At 41.9% G+C, this 12,255-nt stretch overlaps 1 protein-coding gene and 1 pseudogene across 1 annotated transcript in view; both read right to left on the reverse strand.

Annotated features, from left to right (window-relative positions):
• PIK3C2A (phosphatidylinositol-4-phosphate 3-kinase catalytic subunit type 2 alpha) overlaps positions 1-11,602 on the reverse strand; it is a 107,241-nt gene extending 95,639 nt beyond the window's left edge. The window contains exon 1 of the mRNA XM_027563398.1: positions 11,465-11,602. The gene's annotated coding sequence lies outside the window, so the exon portion shown is untranslated. The remainder of the gene's footprint in view (positions 1-11,464) is intronic.
• LOC113905715 lies at positions 5,022-6,169 on the reverse strand (annotated as a pseudogene).
• Positions 11,603-12,255: the final 653 nt, after the last annotated feature.

The following is a 12,255-nucleotide window of genomic DNA, read 5'->3' on the forward strand; positions in this document are numbered from 1 at the left end:
ATAGATGGGGAAACAGTGGAAACAGTGTCAGACTTTATTTTTGGGGGCTCCAAAATCACTGCAGATGGTGACTGCAGCCATGAAATTAAAAGACACTTACTCCTTGGAAGAAAAGTTATGACCAACCTAGATAGTATATTGAAAAGCAGAGACATTACTTTGCCAACAAAGGTCCATCTAGTCAAGGCTATGGTTTTTCCAGTGGTCATGTATGGATGTGAGACTTGGACTGTGAAGAAAGCTGAGTGCCGAAGAATTGATGCTTTTGAAGTGTGGTGTTGGAGAAGACTCTTGAGAGTCCCTTGGACTGCAAGGAGATCCAACCAGTCCATTCTGAAGGAGATCAGCCCTGGGATTTCTTCGGAGGGAATGATGCTGAAGCTGAAACTCCAGTACTTTGGCCACCTCATGCGAAGAGCTGATTCATTGCAAAAGACTCTGATGCTGGGAGGGACTGGGGACAGGAGGAGAAGGGGACGACAGAGGATGAGATGGCTGGATGGCATCACTGACTCGATGGATGTGAGTCTGAGTGAACTCCGGGAGTTGGTGATGGACAGGGAGGCCTGGCGTGCTGCGATTCATGGGGTCGCAAAGAGTCGGACACGACTGAGTGACTGAACTGAACTGAACTGAAGGGAAGAGAACCTGAAGAATATATGTGGGTGTGTGGGTGTGTGTGTGTGTGTGTGTGTATAACTGTACATTGTTATTTAGTCACTAAGTCATGCTTGACTCTTTGCAACCCCATGGACTGCAGCCCACAGGATTCTCTGTTTATGAGATTTTTCCAGGCAAGGATACTGGAGTGGGTAGCCACTTCCTTCTCTAGGGGATGTTCCCCAACCAGGGATCAAATCCACATCTCCTGTGTTGGCATGCAGATTCTTTACTGCTGAGCCACCAGGGAAGATAACCACATACACCTGAAGTTAACACAAGATTGTAAATCAACTATAGTTCAATATAAGTAAATAAATAAATAAAGGAAAAGAAGCATTGACAAGGATATAGAGAAACTGAAACCCTCACACTTTGCCAATAGGAATATAAAATGTTGCAGCCACATTTTAACACTTTTAAAAAAAATTGAAGTATAGTTGATGTATGATATTACATAAGTTACAGGTATACAATATAGTGATTCACAATTTGTTTTTTCCCCATTTTTTTGGCCCAAAACTCCGTGTGGTCTGTGGGATCTTAGTTCCCTGACCAGGGATTGAACCCGAGCCCTCAGCAGTGACAATAGAGTCCAAACCATTGGACCACCAGAGAAGTCCCCACATTATTTAAAGGTTATACTCTATAGTTATTATAGAATATTGGCTATATTCCCTGTATTGTACAATATATCCTTATAGCTTATTTTATACATAATAGTTTGTAACACTCAATCCTCTACCCTCATGTTGCCCTTCACCACTTATTTGTTCTCTATATCTGTGAGTCTGTTTCTTTTTTTGTTGTATTCAATAGTTTGTTGAATTTTTAGATTCTACATTTAAGTGATATACATGTGTCTTTCTCTGTCTGGTTTATTTCACTTAACATAATATCTGCCAAGTCTATCCATATTGTTACAAATGACAAAATTTCCTTATGCCCAAGTAGTATTCCATGGTGTGTACACACACACACACACACACACACACACACACACACGCACACACAGAGTATCTTTATCCATTCATTTGTTGACTGGCAGTTGAGGTTGCCTCCATATCCTGGCAATTAAGTAAAGTCAAAGAGACAGAAAAGTAGATTAGCAATTACCAGGAGCTAGGAAGAAGAGGTGGAGAAGGCAATGGCAACCCACTCCAGTACTCTTGCCTGGAGAATCCCAGGGACGGGGGAGCCTGGTGGGCTGCCGTCTATGGGGTCGCACAGAGTTGTACACGACTAAAGTGACTTAGCAGCAGCAGCAGGAAGAAAGGGACTGGGTAGTTACTGCTTAATGGTACAGAGTATCTGTTTGGGGTGATGAAAAACTGTGGAAATAGAAAGCGGTGATGGCTGCATTAACATCGTAAATATAATGTCACTGAAATATAACTTAAAAATGATTAAATGACAAATTTTGGTATATATAATTTACAATAAAAAGTTATTAGATAGTTATCTTGACAGAAACCTTCACACACCTTCCACACAAAAAACTTAATTCTAGAATCTTGTTCTTGACAGTTAGCAAATATAGTTTACATACATAAAAAGTAATACAGGAAACCAGGTCCAGAGTTTGTCGGGATTCTCTGTACTATCTTAACAATTTTTCTGTAGTCTAAAACTGTTATAAAAATTTGGCTTTTTGTTGAAAGGGTATATTGAATCTCAAAACATGCTAAGTGAAAGAAGCCAGATTCAGAAGGCTACAGGTATAGGATGATGCCAATTTTATATGCCATTCTGGGAATGCAAAACTATAGAAATGCAAAAGAAAAATCTGTTGCTGCCAGAGACTGGAGGGTGAGTGGGAGGGACCAATTTACAAAGGGCATAAGGACACTTTCTAAAGTGATGCAATTATTTCATATTTTAACTGTGGTAGAGGCAGTTACATACTGTTACTATTTCTTATAATTTATAGCATCTTCGGAGAAGGCGATGGCACCCCACTCCAGTACTCTTGCCTGGAAAATCCCACGAACGGAGGAGCCTGGTAAGCTGCAGTCCGTGGGGTCGAAAAGAGTCGGACACGACTGAGCAACTTCCCTTTCAATTTTCACTTTTATGCATTGGAGAAGGAAATGGCAACCCACTCCAGTGTTCTTGCCTGGAGAATCCCAGGGACAGGGGAGCCTGGTGGGCTGCCGTCTATGGAGTCACACACATTAGGACACGACTGAAGTGACTTAGCAACAACAATAGCGTTGTACACCCAAAACAGATGCATTTTACTATAAGTAAATTATATATTAATAACTGTCTTTAAAAAAAAACCTGTACAGCTACAATCTCATGTCATGTATTTTAATATACGCAGAATTCTAGTCTGATAAATATCATCATGCAATCTAGTCAGATGAAAGCAGGCTACATTCTCAAGCCAAAGAGTGCTTTGCTCAATTCATGTACACACTAAACAAAAAAGAAAAGTCAGAACAGTTATAAATTACATTATGAACACATACAAAGTGATTTAATAAATCAATCTGGTTATGGCTACTCACAGCACTATGGTTTTAATTACAGGTAACTCCGTCAGAGTTTATGGGGGCTGGGGTGGAGAAGGCAATGGCACCCCACTCCAGTACTCTTGCCTGGAAAATCCCATGGATGGAGGAGCCTGGTAGGCTGCAGTCCAAGGGGTCGCTAAGAGTCGGACACAACTGAGCGACTTCACTTTCACTTTTCACTTTCATGCATTGAGAAGGAAATGGCAACCCACTCCAGTGTTCTTGCCTGGAGAATCCCAGGGACGGGGGAGCCTGGTGGGCTGCCGTCTATGGGGTCACACAGAGTCGGACACGACTGAAGTGACTTAGCAGCAGCAGCAGCAGCAACTCCTTCAGAGTTTATGGGGGCTGACGTGGGGTGTATACCTGCTTTGTATGATTTCCAAAACTGCAAATAAAACATTTGAAAAAGTATTCTCCCATTCCCTAATTAGACAGGTATTGATGCTTTGTGCTTAGTTGCTCAGTCTCGTCTGACTCTTGCGATCCCATAAATGGTATAGCCTGCCAGGCTCCTCTGTCCACGGGATTCTCCAGGCAAGAATACCAGAGTGGGCTGCCATTTCCCTCTCCAGGGAATCTTCGAAACCCAGGGATTGAACCCAGGTCTCCTGCATTGCTTTCAGACTCTATACCAACTGAGCTACAAGGGAAGCCCAATGGGATGTAGCTCTCCCAACAATATCCAAGTTCTTTTCCCACCTCACCAGAAGGTAAGTACCCCTTATCTTTGACTTCCTTCTATTGTCTCTTCTCATTTTCCCCTTTTATCTAGAAAGATCGTCTGCTTTTTCCTCCCACTCCACAGTAGAACTTTAACAATACTTAACATCTTCCTGTTTCTCTGAGCATTTTCTGAAAGTAAATTGTCAATTTCAGTTTTTTTATAGGAAAATACTTCTAAAAATTACCTGTTTCAATTAGAATTTCCCATACTGCAAATTTTTAAACCAATTCTCCTTTATGAACACTGCCTATTCTTTTCTCATAGTAAAATTCTTATCAAATCCCTACTGATTTCACAATAGGAACTCAAATTACTCTGCTGCTCATTAGTCAACAACCTGTCTTTCCATACTCTTAGCCATGTCTTCCACACTACTCAAGCCACAAGTTTAGAGCACGTGCTAAGATTTCCTGAATCATCCAAATAATATAAAAATTCTGACCACTGGCCTCTAAATATTTATTGCAGATGTCTATTTATCCTCATCTCCTACTTCACCTGTGTTGTTTTTATGTTTTTATTTTTTTTCCCTTTATGACAAGTTTTTATTTGTATCAAATACAGAGTACCATAAGTAAATATAAGATTATGACTTGAATATTTTAATATAGCTTATAATTTGGCAAATTAATTATCCAAAATTTATTACATATTTGAGTACACACTGATGAAATTACTTGGCATAACTTGGAAAGATAAATATTTCTGTACCTTAACCATTTGTCATGTATATATGTGGTACATATATGAACACATGTGTGTGTATATGTGTACAAACACTTCTGAATTAAATATACTTGTATAAAAGCTAAAGATTTATGTATTATCTTTAATTCCTTTAAAAAAATCTATTCTATTAAATTGCATCTGCATTCAAAGCAGAAATGTAAAAAAATGATCACTTTGCTTAGTACACATGAATTTACAATGTAATGGAAAATGAAACAAAAATTTCAATTGAAATACTATATTTCTGTTTAATTGACATTTACCTGGCACTATCAGACTATGGAAATAAACCTCCTACTTTAGGTTGTTGAGAGAATAAAGATTCTATTGTGTATTACTGTACCCCCTATATTAAGATTCAACATTATTATAGTAGGAAAGGTGGCATTTTCTTCTTTATTAATATGGGAATTCTCAGGAAACAATCAAGGCAGTGTCTGTACTCCTGGGATGCAGTTTCATGCTTTTCCATCAGTGGAAGTCTGGCTTCTCAGGAAAGGTGCAGCCAGTCCTCCTAATTATGACACTTGCAGCATAGTGGCCAGCACAGATGCATTCAGTTAGGGGCTTGTCAGAGACCAGCTGAGACAGAAAACCTCCAACAAATGCATCTCCAGCTCCACTGGTATCGACAATTTCTTTCTGGTCTTGATCCAAGACAGCAAAAGTGGTGACTTCACTTTCTGTAGCCAGTATGGTGTCCTCTCTCCCTTGGGTGAAAATCACGATTCGCTGCCTCTTTGAGTTGACTTTTGGCAGAGCCTGTGTCTTTCTGGCTATTTCTTTAATGTCTTCAGTCTCAAAGCCTTGCTCTCTAGCAAAAGTGGCAGCTTCCACCTCATTTCCAAAAAGTATGTCAACAAAAGGCATAACTTTCATCAATGATTCCTTGTAGAACTGACTAATAAATGGTGCAGACAGATTCAAAGTGAAAATTCTGTTGTTTCAAGAAGCATGGTGAGCCACTTTTAAAACCAACTCTGGAGAAACTGTGAGGAAAAAACCTGCTATATAATAAACTCTCGCTTTGTCTACCAATATCCAGTTTTTCTCCATATCAAGATGTTTTTCCTTTTGCTAACAGTTGGCAGCAGCAAGATTAGCTACAAGTGAGCTGTTGCCACCAGTGATGCATGCAGCACAAGTTCCTGTTGGCTGCTCATTCTGTTCATAGTAATGAGCATCCACATGGGCTTCAGCAGCTTTTTTCTTCAGGATCTCCCCAAATGTATCTATCCCAATGCATCCAAAAAATGTTGCTGCTTTGTGTGGCTGCTGAATCATCCACTGGGCCACTTTAATTGAATTCTGGGTAGAGCCACCAGAATGATATTCAACTTTGAATTTTTTTACAAGTTCATCAAACAGTTCCTTATGTTTCTCTTCAGCCAAAATCTGGTCATTAGGTTTAAGAGAATACTTACCAAGGAAATCCTTATCCACTACAGCAGTGATGTCAAGAAGAGGATTTCCCATTCCAAAGAGAATATTTTCACTGATGGCCATCATAGCTTCACCTTCCAGCCCCACTCGACAGCGCTCATGTCCGATGCTCTGCGTCCGCACAGGTGGCAGCAGCAGGTACCACAGCCACCGCTTCTGAGCTCAAGCACTCCACGACCGGGGAGCGCGTCCTCACACACCCTGCATGCAGGCGGCCCCCCGTTTTTATGTTTTTAAATGAGCCATGCAAATCCTTCCTTAAAGCTAAATTTCTTCTCTTATCTAAGTTTTCCCCAAGTTGTTCCCTGAACACTGATATAGCTCTGTCCTTGACACTTCATCACTTTCTTCCTACAATAATAGTTTAAAATCTAAATTCTTTGCTCAAAATAAAAAATCTTGCCTAGTTATCTCTCATCTATTTTAAGTGTGTGTGCGTGCACTTAGTTGCTCAGTCACGTCCGACTCTTGCGACCCCATAGACTGCAGCCAGCCAGGCTCCTCTGTTCATGGGATTCTTCAGGCAAGAATATTGGAGTGGGTTGCCATTTCCTTCTCCAGGGGAATCTTCCCAACCCAGGGATCAAACCCAGTTCTCCTGCATTGCAGTCAGACTCTTTACCACCTGAGCTACGATGGAAGCCCAATTTTAAGTGTAACTAAACCATAGTGGTAACCCACTCCAGTATTCTTGCCTGGGAAATCCCATGGACAAAGGAGTCTGGCAGGCTGCAGTCCATAGGGTGGCAAAAGAGTTGGGTACGACTTAGCGACTAAACAACAATACCACCCCTTACATTTTTCTTTCCCATTAATAATTTTTTAATAACTAAACTACTTTCTGCTTCAAGGCAGGAATTACCCATCAATACACTCCAAAATCTGTTAAGGGCTATGTATCTAAACACTCAAGCACCATAGAAGAGATGCAATGAAGAGAACTCTAGGCTAGCATTGTAAGCCTGCTATGTTCAAGCAGTATCTGTAATGTATTATCCAAAACAAGTCACAGCTTCACTGGGTCTCATTTTCCTCTTCAAGAAAATGAAAAAAATACCTGCTCTATTTACTTCACAAAGAATAAGGCTGGTGGAGGGGGAGAATTAAAGGCTCTATAATCATCAATCAACACAAATGTAAGGACGTTATTTACTTTATCATTGTTAGTCATAGTTATCATGACTAAAATAAGCCTATTTTTTTTTAAAACCAAACTCAATGCACAACAAATTAAATGAATCAGCATTGTACATCATTTATTCATCAATAAAGTAACTTTTGTATTATAAGACTAATGAAAGCTATGTGTTTAACAATAGGGTTGTCAATTTTATAGTATATTAATTCATTCTCAAGGTGAAAAGATAAATACTCTGCTAAATAATTGCCTTCAAATCTATTACAATCAAGAGTGTTTAAATACCCCATTCACTTTTGTACCCAAATAGCTGAATTAAAAAATTTAAGAAACTCTGGGCTTCCCTGGTGGCTGCTTAGTGGTAAAGAATCTGCCTGCCAATGCAGGAGACACAGGTTCAATCCCTGGTCCAGGAAGACTCCACATGCTACAGAGCAACTCTGCCCATGCGCCACTACTGAGCCTATTGAACTGTGCTCTAGACCCCAGAGCTGCAACATACATACCCTAGAGCCATGCTTAGCGACAAGAGGCCACCGCAGTGAGGAGCCCTTGCACCGCAACTAGAGACTAGCTCCCACTTGCCGCAAATAGAGAAAAGCCCGCACAGCGACAAAGACCCAGTACAGCCAAAACTAAATAAATAAAAATATTTTTTAAATGTTTTTAAGAAATCCAAAAAGTTGTTTAAAATTGTACAAATCTCCATTCGCAACAGCACCCCACTCCAGTACTCTTGCCTGGAAAATTCCATGGATGGAGGAGCCTGGTGGGCTGCAGTCCATGGGGTCGCTAAGAGTCAGACAAGACTGAGCAACTTCACTTTCACTTTTCACTTTTCACTTTCATGCATTGGAGAAGGAAATGACAACCCACTCCAATGTTCTTGCCTGGAGAATCCCAGGGACCGGAGAGCCTGGTCGGCTGCCGTCTATGGGGTCACACAGAGTCGGACACGACTGAAGCGACTTAGCAGCAGCAGCAAAATGTCCATGTACATTCTCTCACTGTGCTTTGAATCCATCACTTGTTATAAAGAACAGACTGCAGAGACCAAGAGAGATACAAAGTATACATAAAAGCACAAAAGAAAGATGTTTCAAAACCTGACTGCACCAGACACAGGGAAAACAGTCCCAAAAAAAACTCTATGAACAACCTGAACGATATCCTACAGCAAATCAATTTCTTCTTCTTCTTTTTTTTTTTAGCAAATCACTTTCAAGTATAATTCCAATCTAAAGGCATGTATGAATACTATCAAAAGGAGTAGAAATTATAAATGACTACATTTATACTATTCTCATAGGAGTTGTTTTTTCTTTTCAAGCAAGAATCCGAGACAGAAAAGCAGAATTTTCATATTCTTGAACTGTATTGTCCAGTATTGTATATGCTAAACACAAACAGGGCTTCCCAGATGGCTCAATGGTAAAGAGTCCACCTGCCAATGCAGGACACTCGGGTTCAATCCCTGAGTAGGGACGATCCCCTGGGGAAGGAAATGGCAACCCATTCCAGTGTTCTTGCCTGGGAAATCCCATGGACAGAGGAGTCTGGCGGGCTACAGTCCATGGGATCCCAAAAGAGTAGTGGGCACGACTTACCAATTAAACAATAAACACAACAGCTACTGAGAGCTTGACAAGTAGTTAGTCCAAAGTAAGATGTGTTCTAAGTGTAAAATGAACACCAGATTTCAAAGATTTACCAAGAAAATGTAAAATACCTTACCTACGTGGCTCTCATTTAATATTTCTACTAAACAGCAGTGATTTAGATGTAGTCCAACTCTCACATGAAAGAAACAAGATACCAGAGGTATTAAACAGCTTGGTAGTATCTCGGCAGGGTCTGGAAGCTGATAACGTCTAACTTTCCCTCATTAATAAAAAGAATTAATCCTTTAATACTCAATTTGAGCACCTCCATCCTCATCAGATGCACTCATTCTCTCTCCATCTCTCAAGCCAGGTGATCATATCATTCTTAGTATTTTGGATCCACCATCCTTACATGCCATTATATCCATACTGTTATAATTTGTGTTTGTCTCCCCAAATGGACTAGAGAACTTATTGAGGACAAGTACTATCTCATTCGTTTTTCTATTCCTAGAACCACTGCTGTACCAGGCACCCTGTAGGCCCTCTGGATACAACCAGATCTTCCATAAAATGGACTTTTAGCCTTAGTCAGGTACACCACAAATCAAGTAAATGAACTGTACTGAAATATTCACCTTTATAATTTACATGCCTTAAATTATTTTTGGAATATGGCAAATACAATAAAATGGGTAATTTATACTATCAAAGAAACACAAGTTACACAGCATAAAAAAAACTGCTTCGCCCTGTTGCTCTGAAAAATTTGGTCCAATGCTCTGATAAGAACTCTGAACTCTTGGGAAATTCAACATTCTTGGTTAGGTATAAGTTCATTTACTGAATGTGCTTACTAAGTGCAAAAACACTGGGCTGGATTAAAGAATGATTCCTGGACATGGGAACTGATGTACCAATCTTCAATTAATTGAAAATTTTAGAATCATTTACAGCAGAAGGAAGAAACAATGAATCATATGCTTAATATACAACTAATTATTACATAAAGTTATAGTTTCTAGAATTCCTAAATGCAAGCATGCCAACTTTTATATCCCATGAAACAGAAAAAACTGTAAAATCTATGGATGAAAACAATGTACATATATTGCTTGCCAAGAAAAACTGCAAGCGACATGCATACAAAACACAACACAACAGAGACTTTCCTAAGAAAAAAACTGGTTTGGAATCTACTAATTTAGGCAAAATTACTTGAAGCAGCTCTATATGTACTTTGTACCTATGTAAAATCACTCTTGAAATAGGTTTGAGTTAAATAATCCAGTCAAAATGTTTTTCAGTACTTAAAGACTATCATAATATTAAACAAGCAGTTATCTTCAACAGTACAGACCTCAACTAAAGCACTTCGGTCTAATTTGCTCCTCTGAATAAGAGCATCAGCCCCAGCCCTGGCTGAGTTGCTGAGAGGCGTCTTATGTGGAAACTTAACCACAAGCCAAGGAGGCAAAGGTACAAAGTCTAGCCTGGAATCAGTGTTCCTGGATCTCCCTACAGCCTTCCTTCACCACTCTTCTAAGAATAGCTTTCTTTTTTCTGAATCTCTTCTAATCTGTGGCTTTGCTGCACCAATGTTACACAATTTTTCCAACAGCATCTTTCTGCCTGACACCAACCTGCAAAGATTTGGGGGTACTGCTTTAATAAATAATCTTGTTCAAAAACAAAGGTCTCCTTCTTTACACTCAATTCAACACCCACTGTTCAAAATAAAAATATAATTACAACCTGAACTCCCATCAGACTAACAGAAGGAAAGAACTAGCACAGGCTCCCTCTTCCACGTTCCTTATCTCCAGACTTTACTCCTTATTTTTCTCCTTTCTCATTTCCCTCCGCAATGCCTGCTCCACCCGCCCCCCCAAAAAACTCCAAAGCTGCAGAATCTCGTTTTTAAAGCCAAACCATAAAGCATGCGCTCTTTTTCCTTCAATTATTTATTGTTCCTCCGTCACTCAAGAAGACTTAGGCAAATATTTTTAATCTGACCGCCCTCCCAGAAAGATGATGCGCTAAATACACACAGAAATAATACTGTCTTCCTGAAGCAAGTGGATTGGATTCGCGGCAAAAAAAAAAAAAAAAAAAAGCAACCGGGGAAGGGGGGTGGGTGGAGAAGAAAAAGGATCTGTAGCCCCCAAAGCCGGAGATGGGACAAGGAGGCGAAAAGAAGCGGGGAGGGGACGGGGGACGGTTCACAACTGAGAAGTGCAACACACGCACTCGGCAGAATTCAACAATTCGACCAGAGAATAGGACCCGCCACTGCGGCTCCAGCCCGGTCCCGAGAACAAGGGGGTGGCTTCCCCTCGCCCTTTCGGACAATACTAACTCCCAGGAGCCCCCTCCACCCACCACCCCCGACAAAAGGGTCCTGGTGGGATGCGGGCACCTTCGGAGGGGAAGCTGGCAACGGCCCGGATGGAAGCAAGGCCCAGGGAGAGGTGAGTCGGACTGGGGCAGCGCCAAGAGTACGGGATGGAGGGTCAGAAGCGGACACCCGGGGGACTTGGGGCCGCGGCAAGAGACTCTCCCATCCAAGACCCCAGGGGCCCTTCAGCGCCTTTGGAGAGCAGGGTCCCCGGTTCCGGCCCCCGCCGCACCTACTGTTCCTCACCTCACGCTGCCTGAGCCTCTGCCTCCACCACAACCCAAGGCGCCACAGCCGCAAAAATCCGAGCCATTTTCCACTCAGTCGCCTCAGCCGCTGCCGAGAGCTTCGGCGGACACCGCGGCCAGCCAAGCATAGACGTCACTTCCGGTCGGGAAAGCACCGCCTTCCGCACCCAGGCTTCTTTCGGATTGGCTGGTGCGGAGGGCCTACCTGAGGTAGTGGGCGGGGCTTGGGTGAGTCGCGTGAGGCTCTAACTCCCGTAGCTGCGAATGAGTCGGGCTCCTGGGGTATAGTGCCCAGCAGGCTTGGGATGTCTCTTTGTGCAGCCCCAGACCAGAGGAGAGGGACTCCGGGGACCCCAGTCGGCCACCTCTCAAACCCAGCGTCCAAAGCGCCCCCCAGCCACTGAACTACTTTACTGTTCCCGTGCCCTCTTCTTGGACTCTGCGCTCGTCTCCATCCGGACGGCAGCTCCCAGATTCGTGGTTTTGGCCCCAGGCCTGCGGACATTAGCTTGTGATTGGAGGATTGAAAGGAACAGGGAAGATATAAAATCGTTCACTCCAACCAGCGTCTACCGTTTCCTCACAGTGGATCAGGTGCTGCGGAGTGTGTAATTAGTAGTCCGCCCATCACGTGGAGTGTTTAAAGTGCTTTCGCATCATATTTAATCCTCACAACAGCCAGGTGAGAAGGTGGCCCAATGATAACTCATAACCAGACGGCTCTTTTCTACATCACAAAATATCTTTACATACAGTCTCCATAATAATACCTTCCTCATGAGAATTGAA

This window comes from Bos indicus x Bos taurus, chromosome 15 (genome assembly GCF_003369695.1).
Source record: "Bos indicus x Bos taurus breed Angus x Brahman F1 hybrid chromosome 15, Bos_hybrid_MaternalHap_v2.0, whole genome shotgun sequence".
Classification (NCBI taxonomy): domain Eukaryota; kingdom Metazoa; phylum Chordata; class Mammalia; order Artiodactyla; family Bovidae; genus Bos; species Bos indicus x Bos taurus.